Below are 16,607 nucleotides of genomic sequence, written 5' to 3'. Positions count from 1 at the left end.
GACCCCATAAAGTATATATATTCTTGATCGTCGCGAAATTTTATGTCGATCTAGCCATGTCCGTCCGTCTGTCCGTCCGTCCGTCTGTCTGTCGAAAGCACGCTAACTTCCGAAGGAGTAAAGCTAGCCTCTTGAAATTTTGCACAAATACTTCTTATTAGTGTAGGTCGGTTGGTATTGTAAATGGGCCATATCGGTCCATGTTTTGATATAGCTGCCATATAAACCGATCTTGGGTTTTGACTTCTTGAGCCTCTAGAGTGCGCAATTCTCAACCGATTGGAATGAAATTTTGCACGACGTGTTTTCTTGTGATATCCAACAAGTGTACCAAGTATGGATCAAATCGGTTTATAACCTGATATAGCTGCCATATAAACCGATCTTGGGTCTTGACTTCTTGAGCCTCTAGAGTGCGCAATTCTTATCCGATTGGAATGAAATTTTGCACGACGTGTTTTGTTATGATATGCAACAACTGTGACAAGTATGGTTCAAATCGGTTCATAACCTGATATAGCTGCCATATAAACCGATCTGGGGTCTTGACTTCTTGAGCCTCTAGAGTGCGCAATTCTTATCCGATTGGAATGAAATTTTGCACGACGTGTTTTGTTATTATATCCAACAACTGTGCCAAGTATGGTTCAAATCGGTTCATAACCTGATATAGCTGCCATATCAACCGATCTGGGGTCTTGACTTTTTGAGCCTCTAGAGTGCGCAATTCTTATCCGATTGGAATGAAATTTTGCACGACGTGTTTCGTTATGATATCCAACAACTGTGCCAAGTATGGTTCAAATCGGTCCATAACCTGATATAGCTGCCATATAAACCGATCTGGGATCTTGACTTCTTGAGCCTCTAGAGGTCGCAATTATTATCCGATTTGTCTGAAATTTTGGACGACGGATTCTCTCATGACCATCAAAATACATGTTTATTATGGTCTGAATCGGTCTATAACCCGATACAGCTCCCATATAAATCGATCTCTCTATTTTACTTCATGAGCCCCCAAAGGGCGCAATTCTTATTCGAATTGGCTGACATTTTACACAGGTCTCCAACATATAATTTAATTGTGGTCCAAACCGGACCATATCTTGATATCGCTCTAATAGAAGAGCAAATCTTTTCTTATATCCTTCTGTTTTGCCCAAGAAGAGATGCCGGGAAAAGAACTCGACAAATGCGATCCATGATGGAGGGTATATAAGATACGGCCCGGCCGAACTTAGCACGCTTTTACTTGTTTTATAAAAAACCCAATAGCGAAGCTTTTTTAACTACTCAATCCCGTTTTTTCTATGACCTATACCACTGTAACATCAGATGATCCATACGCCCCATACTTTACTAGCATCATAGCACTCTTGGAGGAAGCTTTTGACACCGAAGTACAGAATTCGATACATCTTTCATGGAGTGGGCAACGGTTTCCCATTGCACCAATCGGAGCAAGGAGTGCTTCCATCAAGCAAAAGAATCAGTCGAGTGAAGTATGCTGTTGACATTCGTTGCGTTTGCACCTTTTCGACATCCAACTTCGGTGCAGTGTCAGCCTGTACGTTTCCAGCGACGATAAGACGGTTGCAAACCTTTGCTGCCGTTGCCGCGGCAATTTCTATTAGTATCAATCCATCAAATAGCAATCCCACATGCAGGCTCAATTTTCCGACGTTGCGCCAAAGATATTTCCTCATCCTATCTTGGCATTAAAGTTTCCCAGCACGATTTAAATAATGTCATATTTGGGGAAGAGCTCATAAGATCTCGCCCATAAAATGTATGCTTGGTCTGGTCGTCCTTGTCTTCCGTCATGGTGTGGGCACAGATATGAATTATGTAAAAGAATTGGGCTTTTGGTCGGATTGTGGCTAGTCTCCCATTAGCCGGAATAAATCTGAAGACAAGGTGTTTCAGTCTCCGACTAAGAACAAATCCACAGCCAAATTCATGTCTTGTAAAATGGTAGTTATAGTGTAGCGTGTTACCCTTCGGTGTTGTTGTGACGCCTCTCCAAATCCAAGGCGGAAATTTCAGCCTTGTACTTTTGCTATACAGGAGGTCACCGTAGAGGTTAGCATCTCCGCTTTGACGCTGAACGCCTGGGTTCGAATGCTGGCGAGACCATCAGAAAAAATTTCAGCGGTGGTTTTCTCCTCCTAATTCTGGCAACATTTGTGAGGAAATATGCCATGTAAAAACTTCTCTCCCAGAAGGTGTCGTACTGCATGCCGTTCGGACTCGGCTATAAAAAGGAGGTCCCTTATCATTGAGCTTAAAACTTAAATCGGACTGCACTCATTGATATGTGAGAAGTTTGCCCCTGTTTCTTAGTGGAATGTTCATTGGCAAATTTTCATTTCCTTTTGCTATACATCCGCCCGAGCGTAGGCTTCAGTTTTCTGTTCGCAGTTCGGACATATCAGGTGCAGATTCGCAAATGAAATAATTCACAATTCCAAACCGTGAATTCCCATATCATTGTGAATTCACTTTCCTTCACTCGGCACGGGATAGCTGTGAGTACCACACAGGCTGGAACATTGAGGTCCGATCTCATGAATGAACACCATCATTGCTGTCATGAGAAGCTTAGCTGCAAGCTGCCGGGCGCGTCCACAGGTTGCGGATAGTGAAATACTCCATACGGAGTTGCTGCAATGGCAGTCGCGTACAATAAGCGATATCGAGCGGAGAATCTCAGAGAGAGGATGGATGGCACCGGCCCTTGCACAAATACCGAGTGCCTATGATGGTAGATATGACAAGGCGAGTTATTGGCGCCTGCAAATAACCAATGGTCACTCTGTTTCCGCGGCGATCGGTCCTTTGGACCGGAAGGAGCTTGCTCATCTACAGGTGCTTGACGAGGATCGCCATCTCCACATGAATATGTGGTTTCAACAACAACAACGTTGTAAATTCAATTATCTATTAATAAATAATCATATTGCTTATCTCAACAAAGTCGGACAGAAAGTATTTGAGAGTTCAACAAGTTTAATCGGTAGATCGGCCAACAACCAGAAATAATTCGATTTAGTAAGATAAGTTTGTACAACTCAATGGTTAGAGATGCACTTTTTATACCCTCCACCATAAGATGGGGGGTATACTAATTTCGTCATTCTGTTTGTAACTACTCGAAATATTCGTCTGAGACACCATAAAGTATATATATTCTTGATCGTCGCGACACTTTATGTCGATCTAGCCATGTCCGTCCGTCTGTCCGTCCGTCCGTCCGTCCGTCCGTCTGTCTGTCGAAAGCACGCTAACTTCCGAAGGAGTAAAGCTAGCCGCTTGAAATTTTGCACAAATACTTCTTATTAGTGTAGGTCGGTTGGTATTGTAAATGGGCCATATCGGTCCATGTTTTGATATAGCTGCCATATAAACCGATCTTGGGTCTTGACTTCTTGAGCCTGTAGAGTGCGCAATTCTTATCCGATTGGAATGAAATTTTACACGACGTGTTTTGTTATGATATCCAACAACTGTTCCAAGTATGGTTCAAATCGGTTCATAACCTGATATAGCTGCCATATAAACCGATCTTGGGTCTTGACTTCTTGAGCCTCTAGAGTGTGCAATTCTTATCCGATTCGAATGAAATTTTGCACGACGTTTTTTTTTATGATATCCAACAACTGTGCAAAGTATAATTCAAATCGGTCCATAACCTGATATAGCTGCCATATAAACCGATCTTGGGTCTTGACTTCTTGAGCCTCTAGAGTGCGCAATTCTTATCCGATTGAAATGAAATTTTGCACGACGTGTTTTGTTATTATATCCAACAACTGTGCCAAGTATGGTTGAAATCGGTCGATAACCTGATATAGCTGTCATATAAACAGATCTGGGGATTTGACTTCTTGAGCCTCTAGAGTGCGCAATTCTTATCCGATTGGAATGAATTTTTGGCACCAAGTATTTCGTTATGATATCCAACAACTGTGCCAAGTATGGTTGAAATCGGTCAATAACCTGATATAGCTGTCATATAAACAGATCTTGGGTCTTGACTTCTTGAGCCTCTAGAGTACGCAATTCTTATCCGATTGGAATGAAATTTTGCTCGACGTGTTTTGTTATGATATCCAACAACTGTGTCAAGTATGGTTCAAATCGGTTCATAAACTGATATAGCTGCCATATAAACCGATCTTGGGTCTTGACTTCTTGAGACTCTAGAGTGCGCAATTCTTATCCGATTGGAATTAATTTTTCAAGACGTGTTTTGTTATGATATCCAATAACTGTGAGAAGTATGGTTCAAATCGGTTCATAACTTGATATAGCTGTCATATAAACAGATCTAGGGACTTGACTTCTTGAGCTTCTAGAGGGCGCCATTCCTATCCGATTTGTTTAAAAATTTTCATGAAATATTTTATTCTTACTTTCAACAACTGTGTCAAATAAAGTTCAAATCGGTTCATAACCTGATATAGCTGCCATATAAAACGATCTGGGATCTTGACTTCTTGAGCCTCTAGAGGTCGCAATTATTACCCGATTTGCCTGAAATTTTGTACGACGGATTTCTCATGACCTTCAACATATTATTACGGTCTGAATCGGTCTATAGCCCGATACAGCTCCAATATAAATCGGTCTCTCTATTTTACTTCTTGAGCCCCCAAAGGACGCAATTCTTATTCGAATTGGCTGACATTTTACACAGGTCTCCAGCATATAATTTAATTGTGGTCCAAACCGGACCATATCTTGCTCTAAACGCTCTAATAGCAGAGCAAATCTTTTCTTATATCCTTTTTTGCCTAAGAAGAGATGCCTGGAGAATAACTCGACAAATGCGATCTATGGTGGAGGGTATGTAAGATTCGGCCCGGCCGAACTTAGCACGCTTTTACTTGTTATACCTACCACCGAACGATGGTTGTCATTCGTTTGTAACATATCTAAATAATCATTTTCAGCCGCTCAAAGTATATACATTCTTGAATGTCGAAAATTCTAAGACGATGCAGCTTCGAGGTTGCTATATTAGCAAAGCTGCAATCTGACATTTCAGTTGGAAAGTTTGACAAGCTCTAGCATAATCGTACTCAGCATGTTTTGATATAAAGGATTATTTATTAGCTATTATTTTTTTGGCAGCTCCGGTTTAAACAACTCACACATGTTTCTTGTTTTGTTTAACAGTCATACATTTTCAGTTTGGTCTATAATTTAACAATAAATCGTCTTACAAACGAACAACGCTTGAAAATGATTGAATTTTATTATCAAAATGAGTGCTGTGTTAAGAAAATTTATCGCGCGCTTCTTTCATTGAGCGACAAAGCTCATTTTTGGCTCAATGGGTACGTAAATAAGCAGAATGGTCGATTTTGGAAAAAAGATCATCCAGAAGCATTGCAAAAGCTACCAATACATCCAAAAAATGTCACAGTATGGTGCGGTTTATGGGCTGGTGTCATTTTTGGACCGTACTTCTTCATAGATGATGCGAATCGTAACGTAACTGTGAATGGTGAGCGATATCGTGAGATGATATCCAACTTTTTTTCGCCAACAATGCAAGAGCCTGTCTTGAATGACATATGGTTTCAACAAAACGGCGCCACATGCCACACAGCAGGCGTAACAATGGACTTATTGAGAGGCGAGTTCGGTGAAAATTTTATTTCACGTTCGGTACCGGTCAATTGGCCGTCTAGATCGTGTAATTTAACGCCTTTAGACTATTTCTTGTGGGGCTATGTTAAAGCTCATGTTTATACAGACAATCCCGATTCTATTGGCGCATTAGAAGACAACATTGAAACATTTATTCGTGAGATACCGGTCAAAATGTTGAAAAGAGTATGTCAAAATTGGACTAAGCGAAGACCATTTGAGGCGCAGTCACGCCCAACATTTGCATGAAATAATCATCAAACATTAAATTGTTTGGACGGTACTATCGATTTAAATAAAGGTTTCATGTTTTTTTTTTATACCCTCCACCATAAGATGGGGGGTATACTAATTTCGTCATTCTGATTGTAACTACTCGAAATATTCGTCTTAGACCCCATAAAGTATATATATTTTTGATCGTCGTGAAATTTTATGTCGATCTAGCCATGTCCGTCCGTTTGTCATTCGAAAGCACGCTAACTTCCGAAGGAGTAAAGCTAGCCGCTTGAAATTTTGCACAAATGCTTCTTATTAGTGTAGGTCGGTTGGTATTGTAAATGGCCCATATCGGTCCATGTTTTGATATAGCTGCCATATAAACCGATCTTGGGTCTTGACTTCTTGAGCCTCTAGAGTGCGCAATTCTTATCCGATTGGAATGAAATTTTGCACGACGTGTTTTGTTATGATATGCAACAACTGTGACAAGTATGGTTCAAATCGGTTCATAACCTGATATAGCTGCCATATAAACCGATCTGGGGTCTTGACTTCTTGAGCCTCTAGAGTGCGCAATTCTTATCCGATTAGAATGAAGTTTTGCACGACGTGTTTTGTTATGATATTCAACAACTGTGCCAAGTATGGTTCAAATCGGTCCATAACCTTATATAGCTGCCATATAAACCGATCTTGGGTCTTGACTTCTTGAGCCTCTAGAGTGCGCAATTCTTATCCGATTGGAATGAAATTTTGCACGACGTGTTTTGTTATGATATCCAACAACTGTGCCAAGTATGGTTCAAATCGGTCCATAACCTGATATAGCTGCCATGTAAACCGATCTTGGGTCTTGACTTCTTGAGCCTCTAGAGGGCGCAATTATTATCCGATTTGCCTGAAATTTTGTACGACGGATTCTCTCATGACCATTAACATACGTGTTTATTATGGTCTGAATCGGTCAATAGCCCGATACAGCTTCCATATAAATCGATCTCTCTATTTTAGTTCTTGAGCCCACAAAGAGCGCAATTCTTATTCGAATTGGCTGACATTTTACACAGGTCTCCAACATAAATATAATTTAATTGTGGTCCAAACCGGACCATATCTTGATATCGCTCTAATAGCAGAGCAAATCTTTTCTTATATCCTGTTTTGCCTAAGAAGAGATGCCGGGAAAAGAACTCGACAAATGCGATCCATGGTGGAGGGTATATAAGATTCGGCCCGGCCGAACTTAGCACGCTTTTACTTGTTTTTAATTTTATGTGTTTTCTTTTGAAGAACTTCCCTATAGCTCCTAAAAAATCACCCTTTACAACTATCATGTATACATTGACTTGAAAAAATTAATTTGACGAAAAAAAGGAATTAGCTTGTGAACATTTTCGTGCGATAATTTTGACAACGACAAGAGTGCATTGATGGACTTGTGTCATTATAAGGCGATGAAACACCATCATATAGCACCGTGAAAAATAGGATGAAGGAATGCAGTCGTGGCCAACGCTAGCTTCAATTCGAATTCCGTGAAGGTCATCCGAAAACGGCCGTGGTACCAAGGCAAATTGTTTCCGGGCTGGAACTTATAATGCAAAATCCTTATGTGGCATGCCGTGAGATAGAAGAATCTTTGGGAATTTCTTCGGTGCCACGTAATAAATCCCCGTGAAATAACTCCACAGAACAGGAAATGAAATAAATCACCAAAATTGGGTAGCATTTTCATAATAACTCACCAAAAATTGAAATGAAATAAGTCCCCCAAATAGAAACTGAAAAAACTCCCCAATATTTTTTGGGGGCTTATTTCATTCTAAAGATTGAAATAGATTTAGGAAATTTGTTCAAATAATTATTTTATTAATTCAGTATATATAAAATTGAAGTTGAGGTTAAGATCTGCATTAAGTTTTCAGCTTTTAATAAACCATTTATAACTGCGTTGTTCATAAATATTAATAACCAACTAGTTCTGCATTAATCTCCCAAAGGGCAGGGACGAGGGCTGTTGACCATGAGAATGAATATCACTAGAATAAATGGGTTTTTATTTATTACAGAAAAGAAGTCGCCAGACATGCAGGCGGAATGGACACAGACAACACACCAGGGACCAATCATCAGCGCCACCATGTTCACTGAGTCCCCCGTCTGCCGGGCAAAGTTCTTTGCTTGTCTCTGGTATTAAGCTTAGAATGCAACGGGGATTTCCTTTGGAATCCAAGACCACAACAAACCAACATTTGCTCTCTACTGTACAACATCTCTTCATGTGTCAATTCCTTTATCTAGTGACCTTCAAGCTATTTATACCCTACAACACCACTGTGGTACAGGGTATTATAGATTTGTGCATTTGTTTGCAACGCCAAGAAGGAGAAGAGCTACACCCATCAATAAGTATACGGATCGGCTTAGAATCACTTCCTGATTCGATTTAGCTATGTCCGTCTGTCCATGTTTTGTTTTAATCAAGGTACAGGTCGCATTTGTTGTTCGATTTTCACAAAATTTAGCATAAGTCTCTTTTTTGGTCCAAGAATAAACGCTATTGATTTTGAAAAAATCGGTTCAGATTTAGATAAAGCACCCATATATATATTTCATCCAATGTGCCCTTTCAAAGCTGTAGAAGCCACAATTTTGGTCCGATCCTTTTAACATTTGGCTCAAAGCTTTTTTTAAGTTCCCAATTTGTGTGCAAAATTTCATTAAAATCGGTCCAGATTTAGATATAGCTCCCATATATATAAATCATCCGATATGCCCTTTTAAAGCTCTAGGAGCCACAATTTTGGTCCGATCACTACCAAATTTAACATGATATGTTTCGTGTGACGTCTTAATACTTCATCAGAATCGGATCAGATTAATATATAGCTCCCATATATGTCTCTCATCCGATATGGTCTTTTAAGGTTGTAAAAGGCACAATTTGGGTCCGATCTATACCAAATTTGGCACGAAGTGCTTTTTTGACGTCAATATTCCCATATATATTTTTCATACGATATGCCCTTTGAAAGCTGTAGTAGCCACAATTTTTGTCCCATCCTTACAGAATTTTGCAGGATATGGTTTATTTGACGTCGCACTACATGCAAAAATTTTCATCAATATCGAACCAGATTTAGGTAAAGTTCCCATATATGTCTTTTATGTGTTTCGAATTTTAATGCTGTAGAAGCCACAATTTTTGTACCATCGTAAGAAAATCGTAGAAGATTCTATTCGATATTTCAATAGGTATGCAAAATCAAAATCTGACTAAATTTTGATATAAGTGATGTATATTGAAATTATAACGTAGACTCGGTGGTGTAGGGTATTATATAGTGGGCTCCGCCCGACTTTTGCCTTTCCTTACTGATTTTAATGGAGCTATTGTTTTTCTAGCACCAATGTGTTGGGTTCATTTCCACCACAATGCTAAGGGACATTGGAACCTGTTTTTATACCCTCCACCATAGGATGATGGTATCCTAATTTCGTCATTCTCTTTTTGACTCCTCGAAATATTCATCTGAGACAATATATAAAGTGTATATATATTGTTGATCGTTATGAAATTTTATGTCGATCTAGCCCTGTCCGTCCGTCTGTCGAAAGCACGCTAACTTTCGAAGGAGTAAAGCTAGCCGCTTGAAATGCACGTGTACTTTTTATTAGTGTAGGTCGGTTGGGATTGTAAATGGGCCATATCGGTCTATGTTTTGATTTAGCTGCCATATAAACCTATCTAGGATCTTGACTTCTTGAGTCACTAGAGGGCGCAATTTTCACCCGATTTGGCTGAAATAACTGTGCTAAGTGTGGTTAAAATCGGTCCATAACATGATATAGCTGTCATATTAACCGATCTGGGGTCTTGACTTCTTCAGCCTCTAAAAGGCGCAATTCCTATCCGATTTGGCTGAAATTTCGAATGAGGTGTTTTGTTATAAATTCCAAAAACTGTGCTAATATGGTTCAAATTGGTCCATAACCTGATATAGCTGCCATATAAACCGATCTTGAATATTGACTTCTTGAGCCTCTAGAGGTCGCAATTATTGAAATTTTGTACAATGACTTCTCTCATGACCTTCAGCATACGTGTCAATTATGGTCTGAATCGGTTTGTAGCCTGATAGAGCTCCAATATAGACCGATCTCCCTATTTCACTTCTTGAGCCCCTAAAGGGCGCAATTTTTATTCGAATTGGCTGAAATTTTACACAACGACTATGGTCTTCAACATTCAGTTCAATTATGGTCCGGACCAATGAGAAGGAAACACTAGCAACGACTAATCTTTGACATTTTTTCATTGAGGCTTCTAACGCACTAAGATAAAATTGCTCTTATATTTAATCAAATCTTTATAAGATGACTTATGATGATATATCATTTTGTGATTTACCACCTATAGCTGCTCACTGTTACGTCTTTGACCAATAATAACTTCACAGTTCATTTCAGCAGATCCTTGCTTTACGGTGTTTTCAACCAAACAAAATTATCTCTTAATGTTCATTGATTGCTGAAGAATGAATTCAGGAACACGCATTGCTGTTGCTATGCGAAATGTGTAATGGTTCTTTGATTTATAGATTTTTGGGGATTAGTTTCATTTAAGAGAATGGGGAGCTATTTCATAATGAAATCACTCCCCAAAAATTTATATGAAATAAATCCCCAAAAAACGAAATAGCTCCCTAAAAATAGTTGTGTTGGCTTTCCATAGAGCATGTTGGGGAGTTGTTTCATTTTCGATTTTTGGGGTTATTTGATTGGGGGGTTTTGTTTGTTTGTTTGTTTGTTTATTATTTCTATCAATATTTCATTTTTTTTTTTTTTTTTTTTTTTTTCTTATATATACAAAAATACATTTTTTTGAGTTTCTATCTATAAGATATTTCAGCAAATGAGCATGTATGTTATTTATGAAAGCAACTTAAAAGTACATAATATATTAGGAAAAAGATAGTAAAAAACCTAAATTTAATATCACAATATTTAAGTTTAAAGAAGTTTTACAAACGGTTACTAATTTTAACTATACTACTTGTATAGTAGAAAAATAGAACCCGCTAAACCAAACTTCTCAGATGACTGTAGGTTGACCTTCTACATTTGTCATTAAATGTCAGTGTCATATCATTTATAAAGGTTTCAATCAGTTTTTGTTTGGACTTACGATGCAATTCTGCTGTGGGATATCGTCGAGGAAGATTGTAAATAATCTTGAGGTTCTTATTCTGAATAATTTGGATCTTCCTCCTGTGAGTCATCGCACAGTCATTCCATATCTGGCACCCATAAGTAAGTATAGGTCTTATACACATCCTGTAAAGCATCAATTTGTTCCTAATGTCTAACTTGGACTTCCTATTCAGTAATGGAAACAGTGCACGCCCACATCTCACAGCACTAACACATACACTGTCTATATGCTGCCTAAAAGTCAATTTCTCATCAAGGGTAATTCCAAGATATTTTATCGTCTTTGAAAAAGGTATTTCCCTTCCATTTGCCATCAGCTTACGCGTAGGTTGTCTCTTGGGAGATTTATTAAAAGGGAATAGTATCGCCTGTGACTTCTGCTCATTTATTTTTATCTTCCATTTTGAAAAATATTTAGATGCCGAATTTAGTGCCCTTTGCATTCTACCTACTATCGCATTCGATACTTTCCCTTGACAAATAAACGCACTGTCGTCAGCGTAGAAGGCGATGTCGCTTTCTCTGGAAGGCCTAATGTCTGAGGTATAAAGCGAGTATAAAAGGGGAGACAGAACAGAACCCTGGGGAACTCCAGCAGGAATGGTTTTTATCGACGATTGTTGACCTTCAACATCTACAGTGAAGCCTCTTTCGGTAAGGAAATCATTTACCAATTTAATCAAATATAATGGAAATTTCATTTTATTAAGCTTATATAGTAAACCTTTGTGCCAAATTGAATCAAAGGCTTTTTCGATGTCGATAAAAAGAATTCCTGTCGAATGTCGTCTTTGCTTGTTCTGACGTATCATTTTCACAACTCTTTTAACCTGATGAGTTGTGGAATGTTGTGCTCTGAAACCATACTGGCAGTCATGGATTAGGTCATTTTCTTCCACAAAACTCTGAAGTCTGTGAAATATAATTCTCTCAAAAACTTTGCCTATCGAGCTCAAAAGGCTGATGGGGCGGTAGCTGGTAGGTGATTTGGGGTCTTTTCCCTTTTTATGAATCGAAATGACCTTTGCTATTTTGAAGGGTCTTGGAAAAACCGAAAATTTAATACAAAAGTTAAAAACTTTTACTAAGAACCTTACAGCCGAATCTGGCAATTGTTTCAATAATAAATTACTAACCTGATCAATTCCCGGTGACTTACCATTCCTCAGACGACCTATCAGAAATGCTACCTCTTCCTGATTCGTAAAGGATGTCATATCGTCGTTCGGGGTCGAGTCCTCCTGTATCGCCTTTGTCGTCAATTCCACTTTTCCTTCCATTGTACTCATCATACCCACCGTCGTCCGATGAGCATTTACGAAATGCTCAGCGAGAATTTCAGCTTTCTCATGATTACAACAAATCATCTTGTCGTTATAAACCAAATCTCCTATTCCCCTATTTTGGCCCTTAATACGCCTTGTAACCTTCCAAAAGTTCCTACTGCCAATCCTCAAGGTAGATAAAAAGTTACCCCATTGAATGTTTCTACTTCTATTCATGCCAATTGCAATCATCTTATTAATTTCCCGGACCACAGCCTGGTACGTAGTTCTTAAACTCTGATCCGTACTCCTCTGAGCCATTCTTCTGAATTTGTTCCTGGTCGAAATCATAAGCTTACATTCAGCTGTCATCCTAGCACTGCCTGTGGCTCTGGGACCATGAGGCACTGACTTACTGCAGGCCTCACCCAGCAAATCCACAAAACCCTCAATCGTCTTGTCAACGTCACGAAGTGATAATTCACAATTAAAAACATCAGAATTGCAAAGTTCTAAATCCAACAATGACTTGAAACGTTGCCAATTGGCCATTCTAAAATCTGGGTATAATTTTATGGCTTCATTGAATTTCTCGTTAACCGTAAATGTTACAGGTACATGATCGGAATTTAATTTGTGCGGATGCGTTTCCAGGTCGGTAAAAACTAAAGAGGAATTTGATAGTAGAAGATCAATTGTTGACGGTCGTCTGATGGTTTGATTTTGGGGAAATCTTGTATGACTAGGTGGGAAATATATATAGTAGTTTGATTTATTTTGATGGTCAAATAACACTTTTCCGGCCACATCGCTATCAGCGCAATTCCAGCTGGTGTGGTGGGCATTAAAATCCCCAGCAATAAAGAATTCAACATTTGCAGACGTCATAATTTCGAGATCACTTTGGAAGTCAGAAGTGTAAAGCGGGCAATATGCTGCAACAAATTTAACTTTTGCTTTACAGAAATCTACTGAGATACATTTGTTTTCTATGATTTTCGTTGGAAACGAATTTTCAACCTTGTGTTTGATTGTATTTCTAACTGCTATGGCTACGCCGCCTCCGTGGGTAGTCCTATCAGCTCGGTGTATAACATATCCAGGGATTACAAATTTATGTATAGTTTTCAGAAAAGTTTCATTTAAAAGAACGATGTCAATCGAGTAGTCTGTGATAAACTGATGTAGTTCTTGTGATTGCGAATATGTTGTAATGCCTTGACAATTCCAATGCATTATTTTGAGGCGTTCTGAAGTATTTTTATATAGCATACTTCAGCATTGACATTATAACGTTGAGCTGCTCGATTTTGGTTCTACAATTGCGTAGATCTGAAACCGATTTTGTGAAAATCTGGAACAGTTCATCTATACTGAAAAGTTCATTATGTTGAGCGTGTGGAGGTTGAGTTACATTGGCGTAGCTTGTGCTGGGATTATTATTTAAAGGTTCATGTTGGATAAAGCTTGAGTCATTTTCTTGGGGCATCGGATTTGGTTGACGACTAAATGCTCTAGATTTGTTAAGCATTTTTTCACGAATCAGCATATACTCTTTACGGCACGGGCATCTTGGGTCATCGGCTCGATGGCCGTTGTTTTTTAAGTTTCTTTTTATGCAATTGAAGCATTTGTAAACAGCGGGACTACCTTGAGTTGTTTTATTTACTTGGCAGTTTGCAAGGTCATGCTCTCCTCCGCATGCTATACATATACTCTTACGGTAGCAATTTCTTGCGCCGTGGCCATACATAGCGCATTTATTGCATTGTGTTGGTCCCTTATTTCCCTTATGGGGCTTTCTCCAGTGCACAACGATACTGCACAAACGTCTAATTTTTAAGACTTGCGATTTTGTGTTTTGAGAGCGGTCAAAATCTAAAGCATATAAAGCATCATCAGCTGATGAACGAGAAGTTGTAATTTCTTTTATGTTTACAACATTAACATTGTATGAATTTTTGAGCTCCTCTTTTATTTCATCTACTGGAATGCGGGGTAGACCATAAAGAACTAGCTTGAATAATTTGGTGTCCTTATATTCATGAGTAAAAAATGTGAATTTCTTTTCCACTAGTTTATTCTTAGCAAGTTCATAAAGAGCTAGTGAAGGTGATACAATTTTCGTGCCTACGGACATTCTTTTAAATTCATGCGATGTTCCGATTAGTTGGTACACTGTTTGAAAAGTATGCACTGGATCAACTACGATTGGAGGAACAACAATTTTATATTCCCGCACTTCTCCCTCTTCTGACTCACTATACGTGTCATCATCATCGAATGTGTGGGGGGCCCAAATTGTCATGTAGGATGACGGAGAATATATTGTACCCAAATTAAAAGACGTGTCAGCAGTTAAAAATTATATATGAATAGTATGAAATAATATATGAAGGCCGATCAGGATAGAATAGGAAAGAAATGAAAGGTCTTTGGTAGTAGAGTACACTCTTTATACTCAAATTGGGATGGACGCAGGAGGACCTGCGGATCTTTAAGAATGTAGTATCCCAAGTGGTCGCTTTAAAATATGATTTTGAATGTAGATAACCAATACAAAAAAATTAATTAGTATGAATCTGAACGAGACCTCCTAGCCCTGAATAACTTGATAGCCTCCTTTAAAATGCTTGACATTATGGGGCTCAAACAAAATCGTGCTCTAGCACGATCCTGATATTACTTCAGGGCCCGCCTCTAAACTCCCTTCAAACTGGTCATGATTGCCTGCTATGGCGATAAATAATAGGTATTTGATAGTAGAAAACGAATTTGATAGTTGAAAACGAATTTGATATCACATAAACTCCCCTTTAACCAGTGGCAATTGAGGCCACTGGTTAAAGGGGGTAAAAGCACGATGCTTTTACAAAGAGGTGTCGCACAGCGGCACGCCGTTCGGACTCGGCCCCTTATCAATAAGCTTGAAACTTGAATCCGATCTGTGAGAAGTTTTTCCCTTTTCCTTAGTGGAATGTTCATGGGCAAAATATGTTGTTTGTTTGTAAGTACGTAGGAGGCCGCCCCACCCTGCATACTCCTCAAACTGGACAAAAGGGGCTCAAATCTGTATATTTTTCATGGCCAAGTGTTTCAGGGACGCCACACCTCATAAACTCCTTCTAAACCACTTATATATAACGACTAGTAGTAATTCTTCCTTTATTTTAAATAACAGTATACATGTTCTTCAATTACAATTTTCCGGATTAAAGTATCGAGTTATTCAAATGAAAGAATGAATACGGCTATGACAATATTGTCGTCCGCCGAGGCAAAAATTATAAAAAAAAATTGAATTTTAACATATTGTTTTTGAGTTTGTTAGAAAAGTACATACAAAATTATTGGTATTCATTCACGACATATGATCTGTATTTCATTGCTGTTCTCAGATATCTTATTAGATTCTCCCAGTCAGCACTTCGATGGCCATTTAGTATGTCAATAATTTGGTATAGTGGTAGATAGTCTATTCCAAAGACTTGCCGTCTTATTTCGGCTAATATTGGACACTTTCCCAGAAAATGTTGAATTGTTTCCCTTTCTTGGAGGTTGCAGAGTGTGCATAAAGTTTGTTCTTCACTCGCTGAATAGTTATTGGCGTTCAGAAAGAGCATATCAGCTCTGGCTTTCATTATCCATCGCATGTTCTTTTGATCGTATTTCTCATTCAAGTATAGAGATCCCCAATTATAGTCTAGATTTTTGTACATCCTTGTATTGCTTTGCATTGCACTTTCTATTTTCTTCTGTTTATTTACCCAGCTTAGTGTTTCCAGTAGTCTGGAGCATGTATAATACCACATAAAATTGCTAGTACTAACCTCTAGATTTGCTTCTCCATGATGAGATAGAAGATCATTAACAGATTTTGCCCAGAATATTTTCTTTTCCAGGACTATTTTACTCAAGAAGTTTGGTAGTCTATCTATGTTATATTCAAACAGCGATCGATAGATGTATTGCAGGTGCAGTTGTAGCGTATATTTGTGTCCGTCATCAACATTCGTTTCGAGATCAATTACATAGTTAGGTGTATTTTCCGGTAGTTTTAGGATACGTTTCAGAAAGAATCGTTGGAATTTGTCTACTTCTTCGAAGTGCGCAAATCCCCAAACTTGTGCTGCATATGCTTCGATAGATCTGCAAACTGCAAGATAGATTTTCCATTTCATCTGTAAACTAATTTTGTCTTGTTTTAGAAAATGCTTCCATGTGGAATTGACTGCATTTTTCGCT

Source organism: Stomoxys calcitrans, chromosome 1, assembly GCF_963082655.1.
Source record: "Stomoxys calcitrans chromosome 1, idStoCalc2.1, whole genome shotgun sequence".
Lineage (NCBI taxonomy): Eukaryota > Metazoa > Arthropoda > Insecta > Diptera > Muscidae > Stomoxys > Stomoxys calcitrans.
The sequence above is the reverse complement of the archived record's forward strand: the minus strand, read 5'-3'. Positions refer to the sequence as shown.